Here is a 16,989-nt window from a genome sequence, read left to right as displayed (position 1 = left end):
TATTCATGATCTCGAGTAATTGCTGTTTGTCAGTGAATCTTAAGTTGCTTTGGCAAGCTATGTTTACTCAACTTATTACCCTGCTGAGAATACTGAGTGCAGTAGGTATAATATATATACCACTATACCACTGCATGTATCTATCTCTATATATAGGTAAACAATTATGGAAGTGTGCCCTACACCCGTGTGCGACTGTGAGTAGGTACAGAAGTGTCTTAATGGGAACGGAGCGTCTGAAATCTACGTTCCCAGGTCCTCTCTGCATACCCTGCCATGTGGGGGATACAGTGTGAACCTAAAAAAAAAGGAAAAAAAAAACTATTCTTAGAACGAAAGTTTCAGCTTCTATATATATGAAAGTGAATCTTTTCATAGAGATGGGTCAAAGAAGTTTTAAAATTATCCACCTATAAATATAAGACTGCGCTCAGGAAGCATGACAACAGCTGTAGCGTGCTTAAGTTAATGGTTAATTGCAAATCATTCAAGAGTTTCACGAAACTGTTCTAGCTTGGTATATACGTCATCGGGACATGCAAATATGGCAGAATAAGGCAGTTATATTTGTTAATCTTTATAGATTTTATAATGTTTCTTCTAAATCTATATCGTATACTGAAACAAATAATATACCACTCAACACGCAATGACTCCAGATTTCGGCGGAAAGTGGAAAACGGAGTGTCCTAATACTAGGTCGCTCTAAAACTAAAAAAACACTATAAATAAATTAAAAAAAAATTTTTTTTTTGTGCTCAATATCATTAAATGATGTACGATTATACAAATAATGTAAAACATAATAAGAACAATATAATGGTAACTAATCACGTTCCAAGTATGTCATATCAATGTCATGGCGGTCTTGTAGATGTAACTATTTTATCAGCTTAAACTGGCCGGGTTTATGAACAGAGAATTTTTAGCTTTTAATTATTTGATTTTATAAAAATATAAGTTCTTGGCCTCAATTTTATTTGCGTGGACTTTTATTACATCTCTTTTCTCGCTAAACCAAAATTCTAAAATCTATACTAACAAAGTCACGAACAGGATCTGGCGGAATAATAGCTTCTTGTCTAGACTGAAACAGTTTAACGCAACCTTTCCATATAACGCGCAATAACGTAGAACAGAGGACAAGTTAAAACTAAAAATTGCTAAAACTCACCGACAGTTCAGAGCGGAAGAGTAAAATTGAGAGAGAGAGACTAGTCGTCGCGAAATAAAGTTTAAGGGGTTGACTGAGCATTATGAAGTTCTAGGGAAGAGTTAAATGAAATTGAGAGTTAAGATGAATAGAACATGATCTAATTTCGCTTGGTGAACGCTAATTGCTGAGTGACCGGGGTGGTATCTTGACAGACCCAACACTTTGCCAATTAGTGCGTCTCCGGCGGGGTCGGGATCTGAGCGACGGACTTTATAACGCTTTTATGTTACTCACCTATTTTGTATTTCCTTCATTTCTTTATGTAAAATGAAATAGTTTTAATTGGTATTCATTTTTGTATGAAGTGTTTTTTTCTAGTAGGTACATACAAGACTCTTTAAAATATTTTTTTTGCATATCTTTTAATCATCGTTCATAAAATGTTATGTCAATGCATCTATAGGTACTATAATAAAACAATCTATAGGCATTATATAAATGTGTCTATTAGAAAACATATTTTTAGAAAAACGTTTTTTGCCAATGAAAAAATACTAACAAAAACGATTTTTATATTTTTGGTGAGTATATTTGCACATTTTTTGAGCTGCTAGACGCACATATCACACATACACATATATAATATATCGACACACATTCCATGAAAACTTATCTTCTCATATAAGTCTCTCTCTAATCATTAAAAATTAATAATAAACAAATTAATTACGACAATATATCTTACAAGTAGCGACATATAATATAAGCAAATAAACTATACAACATCTATACTAATATAATAAAGCGGAAGAGTTTGTTTGTTTCTTTGTTTGTTTGTTTGAACGCTAAGATCTCAGGATCTACTGGTCCGATTTACTTTGTTTTTGTTTTGTATGAAAGCTGCATTCTTCAGAAGTGCTATAGGCTATATAACATTACATTACACATATAAACTAATATATTTTAAAGTACTTTCTTATTTGACATGCAATTTATTCTGCCATGTTAATAACAACCGTCGCGTCGCTACGCAACCGTTACCGCGACATTTGATATTCATCCTTATGAAAATAAATATTATAGTCACTTTTATCTAGATTGAAATTATAGTTTACTGTATAACATTCTAATAAATAATTAAGGATATGTCACTGATTCGAAATGACCTAGCCTACGGGCAGCACAGTACGACCGACGCGAAAATATTCTTATTGTTCAACCAGGCGTAGCCGCGTCCGGGTCCACTAGTATATTATATATGTACATGCCCATACAATAAGAATGACAAAACTTTGGTAACTTCCTGTAATAAATCTAACGTCCAACTCATAAACAAAACTCAAAACTATTACGCATGTAACCATACCAACAAACACAAGCACTCACAATACACTATGACGTGGGTATATCAACATAACTAACTCAAAGAAACAGGTAGTTACTGGAAAGTTTTAAGGACACTTTTGGCTAATTAAGCACGGCAAGTAAAGCCTTATCACGGGTTTCATGGCATTGTGTACAGTGAGTATACAATAACTTAAGAACAGGTAATTTTGCTTATACAATGATTGATCGAATTGACAAATAAATTTATACTTTTACCCCCTTAGGTAAGCATGATTCCAAGTCTTAGTATTTTTGAGATATTGTCCATTTTTTTTATCGTTGACGCCGTCGCGTCGTTGCGACTCAAGGGTGACTGTAAACGACGACAGTTGTGGGATCGATCCCCACTCGGGGAAGTGACATATTATTTCCATTTCTTCGCTCTGGTGTCGAGGCAAAGCGCAGCGTTGAGTTCTGCCACTCTACACGCAGTGCCTCCAAAATTCGGCAATGGGGAACGGAGTGTCTTAACACTGGGTTTCGTCTGCCTATCTCGTTGTGTGCGGGATACAGCGTGAAACTGATTTGATTTAATTTTTTTACAATCCACAGTAAAGGTAAACCAAAACTTTACCTGCAGTATTTTTAAATGCCATAAAAAATATTTAAATATATTAGTATACCTAATAGCATAATAAATAAGTAATTAAAAAGTTAGTCGCATTTTCGCGACATTTTTCCTTTTAACAGGACTTGTGTTTCGTTTATTAATTCACGTAATCCATCGCACCGCTAGATTACATTGAAAAATTATTTCCCTGGAGACGTTTCGCTTTGAAAATTTGAGGAAAATTGCGACTTCAATACGACGACAACGTTTATATATCGACTATTAAAGTATTAACCTACATGTATTTTATAAAATTATATTTGTTATTTGTTAACACACCGTCGCGTCGCAGTGACATATTTCTCTTTAAGGTTTATATAATTATTATTTATGAAGGCAGTTCGGTAAAAAAATGTAACATGAAATCTCCATCTCAATGGAATATTGGAATATACCATCATATACACTAAGACATACAATAAATTAAACATTTAAAGCCTAAATGAAGTTTTAGTGTCGCGCGCCATAAAATACATAGGGAATTTACTTACCACTCGTACCACGCTTTTCTTCACAAGGTAAGATGACTTATACGGTACCAGATCAAAGTAACAAAAATAAGCGTAACATAAACGCTAAAATGGGCTTTTAACAAAAATATATAATTAAATAAAGTATTTTAATAATTTCCTTTCACTCTACGCCTCCGTTAATAACACTTAATTAGTACCAAAACGAAAAATACAATTATTTGTAACCCGAAAAACGCAGAATTTCTAACAGTTTATAAGGTGATATATTTTGGGGCTCCGCTTAGAATACGAAATTATTATTTGTGAAGTACCCTACGTACGTGCGACACGAGTCCTTCCGCTCCTTGTTTAAATTGCAGGCACTTTCGTTTAATTTAAGAGATAAGAATAATAAAAGTGTCCATATCACTTTGAAAGACGATGGAAGTGTGTTTTACATTTTATGCATTTTTTAAAATAGCTATTTTATGGTATTTAAAAGTGGTAAAGTTAAACTAAAAATTCCATCATAAGTGAAAATAAAAAAAAATCCATAATAACACTTTAAAAATGCTTAAAATAAGAATACTTTTCATTGAATTATATAAAAGCAAAGTTGTTAAGTATGTTTCGATTCGACCTGCCCAATCGATTGGTACTGTCTGCGCCTTTTATTAGTAAAGGTTACGTGTCTACGATTTCAACCTTTTAAGCCCTTAAATGACGTTCAATTTAGAGCGCGGCATTTTGTTAAAACCTCAAATACCTATATTATAAGCATCGCATATATTCCAAATTTTATAGAGCGAAACCTACCTAATCGAAAGAGACCAAAACTTAATGTTAACAATAATATGTGTTAGAAAAAGAAACAATAGTCTTACATTTTCGAAAAAGTTTAGGGCTTAGGATGTGGGTTCGAATCTTACTCGGAGGAATTAATTATTTTCATTTTCTCACTCTGGTCCCCTCGTCACACCTCCTTCCGTTCCGTTCCACATTTTTACGTACCAGTCATGTTCATGTTCGAAGTACTACATAACAATAAGACTAATATTAAACCAACTTTTTGATACAGATTTAAACATAACGTATCTTTGGCAGTGCGCTTCTATAATAAAAGGGGCTCATTACTCGCACGTGGGGCCACGGGAAGGTGATGTACTCGAGTGCTGGAAGGGTGAGGAAATTATGCCGTTATATTGTCAAAGTTGGCTATGGCTCCGGCAGTAAAACCACAGTGTCTCTTCGATTTGTCTGGTTGAAGTGATATTGACGACATAAAGCTAAAAATTTCTTTATACACTTTTTATTAAAAAATATTTTATAATACGTAGTTATAATAAAACGTGAAGAAACATTTAAATGCAAAATTGTTTTTTTAGGAGTAAATCAACACTCAATTTTTATATTCAAAATGTTTCCCTTACTAAAATAAATATTCATGCCATTAGATGTTAAGCCTCGTTGGTTATTATTAAAAATATCAGAATTGTTAGATTCAAAGCAAATCGGATGTCGCCCCCAACTTAAGTGGTCCTGGAGTTGAAGCACTTCTCAATATTGACTCCAAATTTTGAATAAAAAAGCCTATTAATTAATTATCCCAAAAATATTAAGGCTTTTTTATTTCAGTCTCATCTATCCTTATTACGAGTAGTATTTTTACTTTTATAATAAATAATTTTACTAAACACATTTTATTAATATAGTAACATAACGCTACTTCGTCTATGCGGGCGGTGTGTTTTAATCCGTTTTTCGAGCTCCCCAACACCTCTGCTTACGCACCACTCCCTCACAATAGTCTAATCTTACATGTACAAAGGTAATAAATAAATAATAAGGACATTGTGACTAAATCTGTACACTTTCAACGTATTTATAATTTGCATCATCTATCGTTGTTTACGTACACGTATTATTATAAATAATTTAAAATTTCCGTTACACAAAAAAGTAAGCTTTTAGAAATAGACTCATATTTATATACAAAACATAAAGTCAAAATAACAGATATAATTAAAAGCATTAAGAAACAGCAAAATGCACGACATTTCACATCTTAAACGTAAAACTTTGTCGCCGCCAATGATTAATGAGGGGGGGGTTACTCTTAGCCAAGCGAATTTCAGGTACCCTATCGTTGAGAGCCACTCGAAAAGCGTTGGTAATAATTTTAGTTGGTAACCTCTTGAATGAAATACATTTGTTAAAAAATATTTTTATAGTCGAATTTCACACACCAAATTATTATGTAAGCCCTTTACAAACCTACGTTGAATTGGATTTATGAATAGCGAAAGATAAATTACATAAATAAAATATTTTTACGACGTTTATTTCTAAAAGTCTACACGAATATTAAAATTATTTGAAAATATTAATTATTTCATTTCCTCGAGTGGGAATCGAAACCACAACCTTGTCTCGTCAACAGTCGAAAGCTTGTGCCCCTGCGTCACGACTGGCCTCGTGTTTTTTATATAACCCACCATAGGTTACTTAAAAGTCGAGGACCTGCAGACACACACATCAGAGTTATTTCGGACACTTAGAATGGGTCATGTATCAGAATCTCTATTATTGCCATCATATAAGCGAAGCCGTACGTAAAAGTTAGTAACTTATAATGGAATCATTTCATATCAACGGCCTGCCCGGCTGAGAGAGTACATACTTCACTTTGCATAACAATATAAATGATAGCATAATTTTGACCTAAACTGTTAAACAGGTCAATAGTTGATTGGTATTACTTCATTGTAAATTTAAATTGAATTAGTTAATTATGACTACACAATAGAAGTTAAACTGATAGCGATTTTTTGAAAAGTTTTTTATTATAAAAACCATGGCGGATTATTTTCAATTCCTCAATAAGAAAAAAATATATATAGTGACAAAAGAATATATAGTGAGAAGCTAAAAAAAATCTTGTGTGCAATCTCAAGACAAATTAGTGTTTTGTCTACGTAACAAAGAAAACAAGAATGCAACACCCAATTTCATATAATATAACAGAAACGCAACCGTCATCAAAATAAAGGACAGGAAAGCTATAAGACATAACAAAGACATAAAAAAGACCGGAATAAATAATAGCAAACTACGATTGAAAATAACATCTCAATTTTTGATATGGCACTATTTGAACTACCAGATACTTTGCAACAGTATTACAGAACTAGAAAAATATAATATTGAGATAATAAATCATAAATTCAATGTTCCAAAAAATAAAAATTCCTTGTCAGCTTTAATATTTTTCATTTTGTTATAATGTTCCGTCTTAATTTACGTTATGGTACTAACTAAAACAGTAGGACTCTTTTTTGTTGTTTTAGCAAAAGAATAAGAAAAATAACAAAAAAACAATACTCAGTAAGCAAAATGATAAAGATGAATCAAACAATGTTTAGAATGAAAAGAGAGAAAGTTGTAGTCCTGAAACTCTGTAGAGATCCAGTGAATTTTTTGTATTGCAAATGTTTTTAATTGCAAAGTTGGAAGAAATCTTGAATGCCACGGGTGTCTTGTTTTTGCTTTCGCTTAGCATTTCGGGCGGACAGTTTTCTCAACTGCTGTCGTGTGAAGGTGCTGGAATCTTTTACTTATATAACTGGTGAACGCACATACAACCTTTTTCATGATGAATGAAATAAGTTTGTTGATTTGTTAATTCAATTATGAGTACTTTTAATAATTCAAACTATTTCTAATACATTATTTAAAAATATATTTATTTACTTTTACAAATTCATGCTACTTTGTTAAAGCAATGGCACTAAAATGTTTTATGTAGACACTGAAATCTTATAATATGTGGACACTGAAATTACACCTTGAATGGGAGCATCAAGAGATTCGAGATTTACGTTTTATAGTTCACACCGACGGACTTGAGGGCTACAATTACAACTTATTTTAGTGAATATAAACAACACAAACATAACAAAAAATAGTTTTGTCGAGCAAAATTATTTTCCACGAAACAATTGTTATAAAGGTTTTAATAGACCTAGTACTTTTTCATGGAACATTACCGGGTCACAGCTGTAAAATTACATGCAAATTAAAAACCTCCTCAGATTGTAAGCACGGACATTTTAAATTATAAAACCTGCTGGCGACAGTATGCAAATTTCTTAATTACTATTTTCAAGTCAAGATAGCTATTACTACAATTTTATAAAAGATTTCACTTGTTATGACCTAACTTTTGTTTTATAAATTAACTTAAACATTTTAAGTGGAAATTAAAAGATGTTTTTTTTTTTCTATTTGATTATTTGATGTATTGCGAGTTTTTTTTATTTTAAATGATAACATGCAAAGTGATCACTGTTCAACTGTCACTGTAAGGTAAGTCGTGGCGTAGGGGCATAATATTCAAGGTATTAGGTAATTAAATATTTACATATTCTCACTCTAGTAACGAGGCAGAGCGCGGCGTTAAGTTCCACCGCTCACGACGCAATGCTGGAGGCATTCGGCAGTAATTGGGGTAGAGAAGTAGAAGAAGACAATTATCGTATTGACTTAAGACAACTTAACGTATAAACTAACATATAAATGTTATGTAGTATTTTTTACAATTTAAATGTATTTTCGAGGTAAGTAATAATAAAAGTATCAGTATTCTAGATACGAAGAAGATTGTCTTATGAAAGATGGCCAGCCATATCCGAATGTAAAATACGAATAAAAAAACGTATTTATTTTATAACATGCTACAGATAATGTAACATTTCACTATACTAACCTTTTTTTAACATTCTTTCTGCTTTACACCTGCAACAAAAAGGAACAACATAAATATCAGCGTCTTTTTAATATTTATACATGTTCTGTGTAAAAAAAACATTTACAGCTCTTCTCTTTTATTACAAATATAATAGCTGTAGCAAATCTTTTCTACAAAGTGAAATAATATTAACTTAAGATAAACATTTTCGCGCCAAAATTAGTTAAAATTAGCCAAATAGTTGTACCGAGGCGATGACACAGTTCCAAAACAGTGCATTTACGTGAAGAAGGCAAGGAAGGCTCAGAAAGTCGCTCCATTTCAAAGTACAATAGACGGCGGAAGACAAAAGGCTTTTCATTTTCAAAACGGCCCATACATAATACAAAATTATGTATGTCATTGGCCTAATTTTCTAATGCAATATTTAAGCGAAGACGACGCTGTATTGTCATGCAAATGTTGTTAATAGCTACCAATTATTTGTTTATGCATAGTTTAATATGATTTTAGAGCCTGAGTTGCTTCTATATACTAGTATAATGATACTCTTGAATGTTTTAAAATATATTTTTTCTAAATTTAAGGCATGAATATAATAGACGGCGCAGTGTAGCTCAGATGCGCTGTTCAAAGGAATTGGATAGCATCGTGGAAATGACCACGACTATACTAAGAACCGTAGAGGAATTGTCGTAGCAAGCAGGCCTTTGCCCCAGTAAGCTTCAATAATTTTAATTAAAGTAATAAATAAAAAATATAATGTATATAGATTAATTGTAATGTAAAATAATAATCTTAATAAAGATTAAAATTTTGTCGTTTTAGGCAGTAAAGAGATTTAAACCAGTGCAACAATGACGTAGTTTTTAAAGCTTCTCGTTTTCAATTGTCTCTCTAACCCAAAATTTTAAAAAGAATCGACAATCTAAAAATATCTTTAAGCGCTTTAAGCTTAAAGTTGCTGCGACAAGCGCTCGAGCACACTCTCTTATAAGAGTATTTATTACGTAATGCAGTCACTGTAGTGAATGTAATTCACTTACGTACGGCATGTGTATCGTATAAATTGTGTAAAAAAATCGATTTAAATATATTGAGGCCGTCGTGGCGGAGTAGGTCGGCATCTGAGTGTAATAACGACGGTTGTGGGTTCAAATACCATACGGGGGATCAATTTATTTAAAAATAATTTCCAATTTTCTCATGTGGTGTATCTTTCAACACAGTCCGTTACGAAAATTGGACGGAAAGTTGGGAACAGAGTGACTTAAGCACACTGGCAGGCACCAAGGCAATAGCTTTGCCTTGCCTTGGAAAAAGAGTCAATCAATTCGAATCACTAGTTTTTAAGATGGTCATATTTAAGCAAACATATTTTTTTACTTTATATTAGTATAAATTTACCAATTTCTATCCTAACTAATAAATAAATTCTTTAAAACCAGTTTATGTATGTATAAAACAGCTAGTTTAAACCTTCCTTCACTATCTTACAAACAAAAACCGCACTGACCACAACGCTTGGCCAAAAAGGTATATTTTAATCCGGATCTTGCAAATATTGAAACATCCGCAGTATTATCTATGGCCGACTAGACCGCAGAGGGTTAAGGAAGTGAGCTACTCGTAGCGTTCGGATACGACCTCCATAGCTATTATATAGAGAACTATCAGCTGTTAAAGTCTTTACATTAAATAGTAAGTAAAACTTATTATGTAACCAAACTAATTTTTATACGCGACTTCGCCCAAATCGTCAAATGGAAATAGATAAAAAATATGACACAGTCTAAGTGCACCGTTGTCATCTTCCACTGTACCTCGCTCCCTCTGAGCGTTAACGTCAACGGTTAGCGTGACGTTATATAGTTAATAGCCAATCTCGATTGAAAATATTTATATATAAATTTCAAGTAGTAGGTGGTTCTTGAGATTAGCGCGTTCAATCAGTCAATATTTTCAGATTTAGAATATTAGTGGGTATATATAGGCAGATATATTTTATACAAATTTCTTCTATAATCGACTAAAATATAAATTCTTCCAGTTTTCTCGTACGTATATAAATTTGTACAGATATTATTTTAATTTAAATTTGTGATTAAAAATATATTTGTAACACTTGTCTATGTCTCCATTTTTGGTCTAAGTAACAAATAGCAAAAAAATATAAGACGTTAGTAATTTAAATAAAAAATCTTGTTTCAATTAAATTTATTACAAAGATATACTTTGAATATCATTCGATTACCTATAAGTAAGTGAACTGCGCACGCTGCGCGTTTGTGTCGCATTATATTATAGCTTGCAGCTATATCATCGTGACAATGCAGTGAGCATTCTTGCTCTCATTTCACACATACATACATATATGTACCTATCACTAATAGAAGGGTAAGCTATAAGAATATGGTATTTTGACTGAATACGCAGAATGGCCTAAATGCGTTCACAAAGATTTACAACTAAAACCATTGTTTTTTTTCTATAACCTGGGAACCTAGTGTTAAGACACTCCGCTTCCCATTAACACACTTCAGTTTAAATTCCCGCGAATATTGAGGCATTGCGACAGCACTCAACAGAGTGGCGGAACTTAACTCCGCGTTAACAAATAAATAAATATACCTTAATAAGTGGTATCTTTACAACATAATATATACACAAAACCGAGCATATAAAATATTCTTGGAAAAGCGTAAATCATTAAATTTATTTGTTGAGGTAAACCTTCTAAATTACTGTCAAATATTGGCAGAGCACGGCACAATCGATAAGGAGGTACGCGGCCTATCATGCTGTTCGGCACTCAGACTGGGTTAATGTATAATCAATTGCTCCGGCGACATGGGACCGGGCAACTTTGTTAACTTATATTTATTATATTAAAATATGTTTTGCTAGCTACTTTGGTCTTTTTTTAATGAATTAATCATCTCCCTTACATTCACCCTTAATAAAAAAATGTTTTGTCAATATATATACCTATCGTTTCCTAACTTGTAATTTTTAGAGACCATTGAAAGTATACCTAACATTACACCTCGATTCCAATTCATTTGTACCAAGAACTGTCACATTGGCGTAGCGGCGCTCTCGCGAGATCTCAACACTCAAATGTCTCAAAATTCAAATGAAAAGTAGAAATGGTTCCCTCCTATATTCAAGATACAGCATGAAACTGCCACATTTCGATACATCCCCAGTACGCCACGATAGCTATAATTAAGAACAGCTTACATCAATATTAGCCAAATGTGATAAAAGCCCACTTATGGCTTTATACGCTGACGCTGGCTAAAATATTGAACAAACAAAGTCTATATGTGCTCGGGCCATCTAATTTCCATAACACATCCTTGCTATCTTGGAATATTCAATTAATATTAAAACACGCACATAACAACACATAATCAGCAAACATTGAATTTCATTAAAAGTTTTTATGGAACCTGGGAACCTAGTGTTAAGACACCTCGTTTCCAATTAGGACATTTGAATTCCCTCTTTTCGCCGAATTCTGGAGGAATTGCGTGAAAATTCGCGTCAGTAGATTCTGGGATTAGAGCGTCTAAATATACGTTTATCTTGTTTTATACCCAAGTGTACCAAGGCAACCCAAGTTCCCTGGATTTGTGACTTTCTCAGATATTATAATAAAAACAGTAAAATGTAATGCTTAAAATAGTTGATACTGCGACATATTAGCATCGTTTACTTATTTGCTCCTTTAAATAAAACATTTCACACACACACACACAATTCACTATAACCAACTATCAAACGAACTTTATAATTACTTTAAACATATTTCACCCGTACCTTTACAAAACATATCTAGACAAAATATTTAAAACGAAATTTAATTGCTCAATTTGGGACCTTCATTGTTTCCATATTTTAAGTCCAAAAGATAATACTACAAAGGGTAGGGTAGTACAAAAATAAAAGGTGCAGTTCCCCCCGCTCCACCCCCCTACCTGCGTTCTAATAAGCCCGCGCTAACAGCACTTATCTGGTTTAAACCCTTAAAATGAAGCAATAAAAGACAATCCCACACGTGTGCCCCGTAATGTTTACATTCAGCAATCAGTGTTCCGTTTTATATTCGAGCGACATTTTTGCGAATGTCACGTTTGTCGTACTATACTCGTATGTATCAAATATTTATGCGTTTAAATACGGAAGCTGTTCAAAGTATAAATCGTAAATATTTGAAGATATACATATATCTTATTAATGCAATAAAAATATTAAGTAAGACATTTATAAGCGTTATCAAGAAAATATAGAAAAACTGATAATATGGGGAGGTCCCATACGAAAAGCTAAAAAATATACAAATAACTAGAAAAGACTAAGATCATAACTAAGAACACTCTCGAGTAGGTTACCTCTTCAACGCAAAATATTTAATTAATATCAGTTTATCCGTTTGGCAGTTACGATGCCACAAACAGAGACACACATACACGAGCACGTCAAACCTATAACATATTTACGTCGGGGGTTAAAAAACTCTTTTATCTTACACTAAAAAGTTTCCCTATTCCATTTCTGTCTCTATTATTATACCAGCACGAAATCGACCTAATAAAAGTGTTTTAATAATAAAAACGTTATTTTCTTAACTTTATAAGCACGATTAACATGGACCTGAGACATCTATCTCAGTACAATATTGACTTAGGACGACAGGCAAAGCAGCTAACTACAACTAGTTTATTAATAACAATACCCTCATCCCAACAGTTATGGCATGCAAATGAAGCTGGCCGGGCACACGTGGGTCGGTCGGTGTTTGTGCGCAAACATTTTAGCCTGCATCAGCATCAGCATGAAGTCATAATTATAAAGCTCATAATAACATATTTTCAGTGAAACCTAAAGAGGGCTGGGAGCGTTATTAATATCAAAGACTTATGGCAATTTTAGCTTAACATATTAAAAAGTGCAAAATCGTTTAGTTTTCTTTTTTTATTATATTTTATAATGTTTTATTTATTATAATGTTTTATCGTTGTATAAGAAATAACACGCTGAAACCGTCGTCGCGCTGTTCAACAGCGTCTAAATGTAAATGGAATTCGATCCCTATTTATTGAGTTTTAACTAACATATAAATATTGGTTAAGATTAAGAAGGCAGCGGGAAACCGCTGGATTCAAAGGGCGCAGGACCGGACGGAGTGGCGAGCATTGGGGGAGGCCTATGTCCAGCAGTGGACCTTAAAAGGCTGATGGAGAAGATTTAATTTCACCAAAGAAAAATATAAAATACACATAACAAAAATATGTAAATTTATATTTCCAAAGCAATTAATCACGCTGATATTACTTAATATGTGATGAAAATGAAGCAATTACGAAGTACCGCGGAGGTTTATAAACAAATTAATTTTAATCTCCGTTAGGCGGTGAGCACATGGGCCGTAAAAAATTATCCCATACATTATCAAAACCAACTGACTCTTAATAATGAGTTCATTCAAACGACGTCTCTAGGGGACGTCTCTTTTTTAGTACTTAATTATTAACGTTTTAGCACTTCAGTTAATAGTAGTAAAATATAATAGGTATTTGAAATAAAATATGTACTACGCGTTCTTTTTGTGTTTAATTATCAACATAAAAGAGACTGTGGTGCTGTGTGACGTTTGGTCGTAAAAGCAACGGTTATGGGTTCAATCCTCATTTGATTGAATTATTTACATATCTCCGCTGTGGCAAGACAAATCCCCGCGTTAAGTTCCGCCACCTAGTTACGCAATGTGTCGAATTCGAGTGGAAATTAAACGGATGCAGTCAAACACTTCTACGGAGAGTCAAGGGAGTGTTGACTTTGTTACCTGTTACCTGTTAAATTAATCTAATCTGAATCAGTAGCTATAACGAGCGAAGAGATTTATCACTTCGTTTCATATTTTACGTGCGCTTAAGCATTAACATTATTGACGTAAGCGAAAATGAATGGAATTTGAACTAACGACTAATTGTGCAGTTTTAACTGGGGCAGGTTATATAGTAAGTATTTGTTTTAATAACCAATTAAGAACAAAAAAGGCACGGACGACAAAAGTCTCTGGCGCCTAACAACTCATTAATTAAAAAAAACACTAGGTTTCCCATTTTCACAGGTTCTATCAGGTGCTATGCGCGCGTTATAACGTTAAAGTAAAAAAATATAACAAAAGACAAGGCTATCGAACCCACAACCAAAAGGTGCACTCGAGTAGGTACATTTTAAAATAATAACACAACTATAAACAATTCAAGAGTAAAAACAAAAAAGTTAAAAACAATGTTACAAAGATGTCTAGCGGACCTTTGTAATTGCTTAATTATATCTTTGTTTAAGCAAATTCTGAAATATGGCGCTTAAAACCTTTAAATGCACAATGAAGACAGTCTTAATTATGAAAAAGAGCGACATGGTGGAGATGTTTCATTTTTATTGCGTTACTTTTTAAGAGGAATAATTTGAAATTCATAATTTGTTGCTTCATTTTTGATTTTTAGTTGATTTTGAACGAAAAACTAAAAGTAAATGTAAAAAGTGTTATAGCTACTATCTAATCTTGGTGCTAAACAAACTTTAAGCTCAAATAAGTAAATATGTATATATATGTGTAGATATAAAAATACGTTAGATATAGGTTATAATTAACGAAGAAAACGAATATACTTATTCATATAATTTGCCATTTGGAATATTTTTTGTTAACTTCACGTTTTATTTTGCAGATAGCGGAGTAGGCAGAAGGAATCTAGTCTTAAAACAATTCCGTTCACTTTTCGCCGTATTCTCTCGACCTCTCTACTATATAGATATGTTATAAATATTGTGAAAACAAAATTTACAAACAAATAATGTATGAGCTTGATGTGAGTTTCAGATTTCGTATATTTTATGCCCTTAGGGACTCCAAAATGTTTTCATAATGTTTAAATCGAAACCAACCATAGTAGAATATTGTGTTATACAGAAAATATTTATCAAGATGTTCGTTTCGATATTATAACTATATTGGAAGTAGCGACATGCACGCGGCGTCGCACACTTAATCTTATTGCTATATTATAACCAAATTTAATAATTATAATTTTTTTAATACAAGATAACTATTTGAAACAGCTATTGTATTTTCATGATAAGCTAATGAAAAAATATACAAAATATTTTTTTCTCGAACATTTCATTTAACACATATACCATATATGTGATATTTACAAAAATGGTAAGATTTGGGATTTACTCCATCACCTTTTACAATTTGTGAATTGAGCTGCTAAGCGCCTATATACAGTGAAAAATATAACAAGATCTATTAAGAACCAAAATCAATGATTCGATCTACGACAAAACCACAGGTGTTATATGAAACAAGCAGTGAGTCCAGAACAAATTTATATATAACAAAAGCTCCTAAAAACGAAAATTATTAATATAATAACAAACATCCAAAACAGTAAACAAAAACCCAAAAATTTCACCAAACAAAGCAAAACTAAGTCCAACTTTTACTCCCATAACGTCCTAAGACCCGAACACATCGTAAATATTGGCATATAGCTGGTACTACGGCACTCACGAGCAAATAAACTGTGAAACAACAATGGCCCTCGACCCGGACGCCACGAGCGCTTGACCCTTGCGAATATATTAATTTGAATATTAGTTAGTGTAGTGCAGTTATTTGAATATTAGTTATTGATTGTGGACAAATTATCTTTACTAATATAATAAAACGAAAGAGTTTGTTTGTTTGTTTGTTGAAGTGCTACAATCTCTTGACCTATTCGATAGATTTACTTTTTTGTTTTATATGAAATCTACATTCCTTATTATTTAGTAGCTTGATGAGTACGGTCAAATAAGTATTGCACATAAGCATTGTTTTTCTTATTTTTTGTTCTTTTAGAATATGCTTATATATCGAAAATTGGGCAGAGCTTGGGGACCAGAATTTAAGCTACAAAAAACTCAACTCAACCACAAATATTACATTGTAGGTATGCATGCATTTAAAACGTAACATCAAATGGAGTGAAGCACAAATTGCGCTCTCTATTTTATTCCTTTTAGTGTCAATGGAGTATAAAGTACTCTTAACATATTCCATATATCCTTGCATGTTACGCTCAGAACTTTCATTGGGAATCCTTTGAACACTGCAGTAGCGATTGTGTAAAAGCCTTTATAATATTTAATAGTAAAGTTATTATAACTTTACGTATAGTGCTTTTATGTCCTATAATAACATTCCTACAACAATAATCAATGTTTTATAGTTATTATTTGTATTCAAGAAGGCTTATTGTTATATATACACATTGTACACGTTGTGAGGTCGATTTCTACTAGACTAAATGAAATATTTATTTCATTTCCTCCCGCTGGTGACGAGAAAGAGCCTAAAAAGAATACAAAAAAAAATAGAATATTCAATCAAATAAAACTAAGCAACGTACAAAAATGTCAATTATTTTTAATTTCTAAACCTACCAATCAAGAACAAACACACAAGCACACATGAAATATATTCAGAAATCAAGAACTAAGCGACAAATAACCGACCCTATTTAATTAAAGGGGTTAAGCACCGCCCACGTCGCGCACGACGCACGACGTTCAG

The 16,989-nt window shown here is 32.7% G+C and overlaps 1 protein-coding gene across 8 annotated transcripts in view; it reads right to left on the bottom strand.

Annotated features, from left to right (window-relative positions):
* LOC146535975 (uncharacterized) overlaps positions 1 to 16,989 on the bottom strand; it is a 134,347-nt gene that overhangs the window by 27,267 nt on the left and 90,091 nt on the right. For all 8 annotated transcript variants that reach the window (XM_085191805.1, XM_085191809.1, XM_085191812.1 and 5 more), the window contains one exon: positions 8,370 to 8,398. The gene's annotated coding sequence lies outside the window, so the exon portion shown is untranslated. The remainder of the gene's footprint in view (positions 1 to 8,369; positions 8,399 to 16,989) is intronic.

The sequence above is a fragment of the Heliconius melpomene genome, chromosome 10, assembly GCF_056956725.1.
Source record: "Heliconius melpomene rosina isolate 202511_hmr_F chromosome 10, ASM5695672v1, whole genome shotgun sequence".
Lineage (NCBI taxonomy): Eukaryota > Metazoa > Arthropoda > Insecta > Lepidoptera > Nymphalidae > Heliconius > Heliconius melpomene.
The sequence above is the reverse complement of the archived record's forward strand: the minus strand, read 5'-3'. Positions and strand labels throughout refer to the sequence as shown.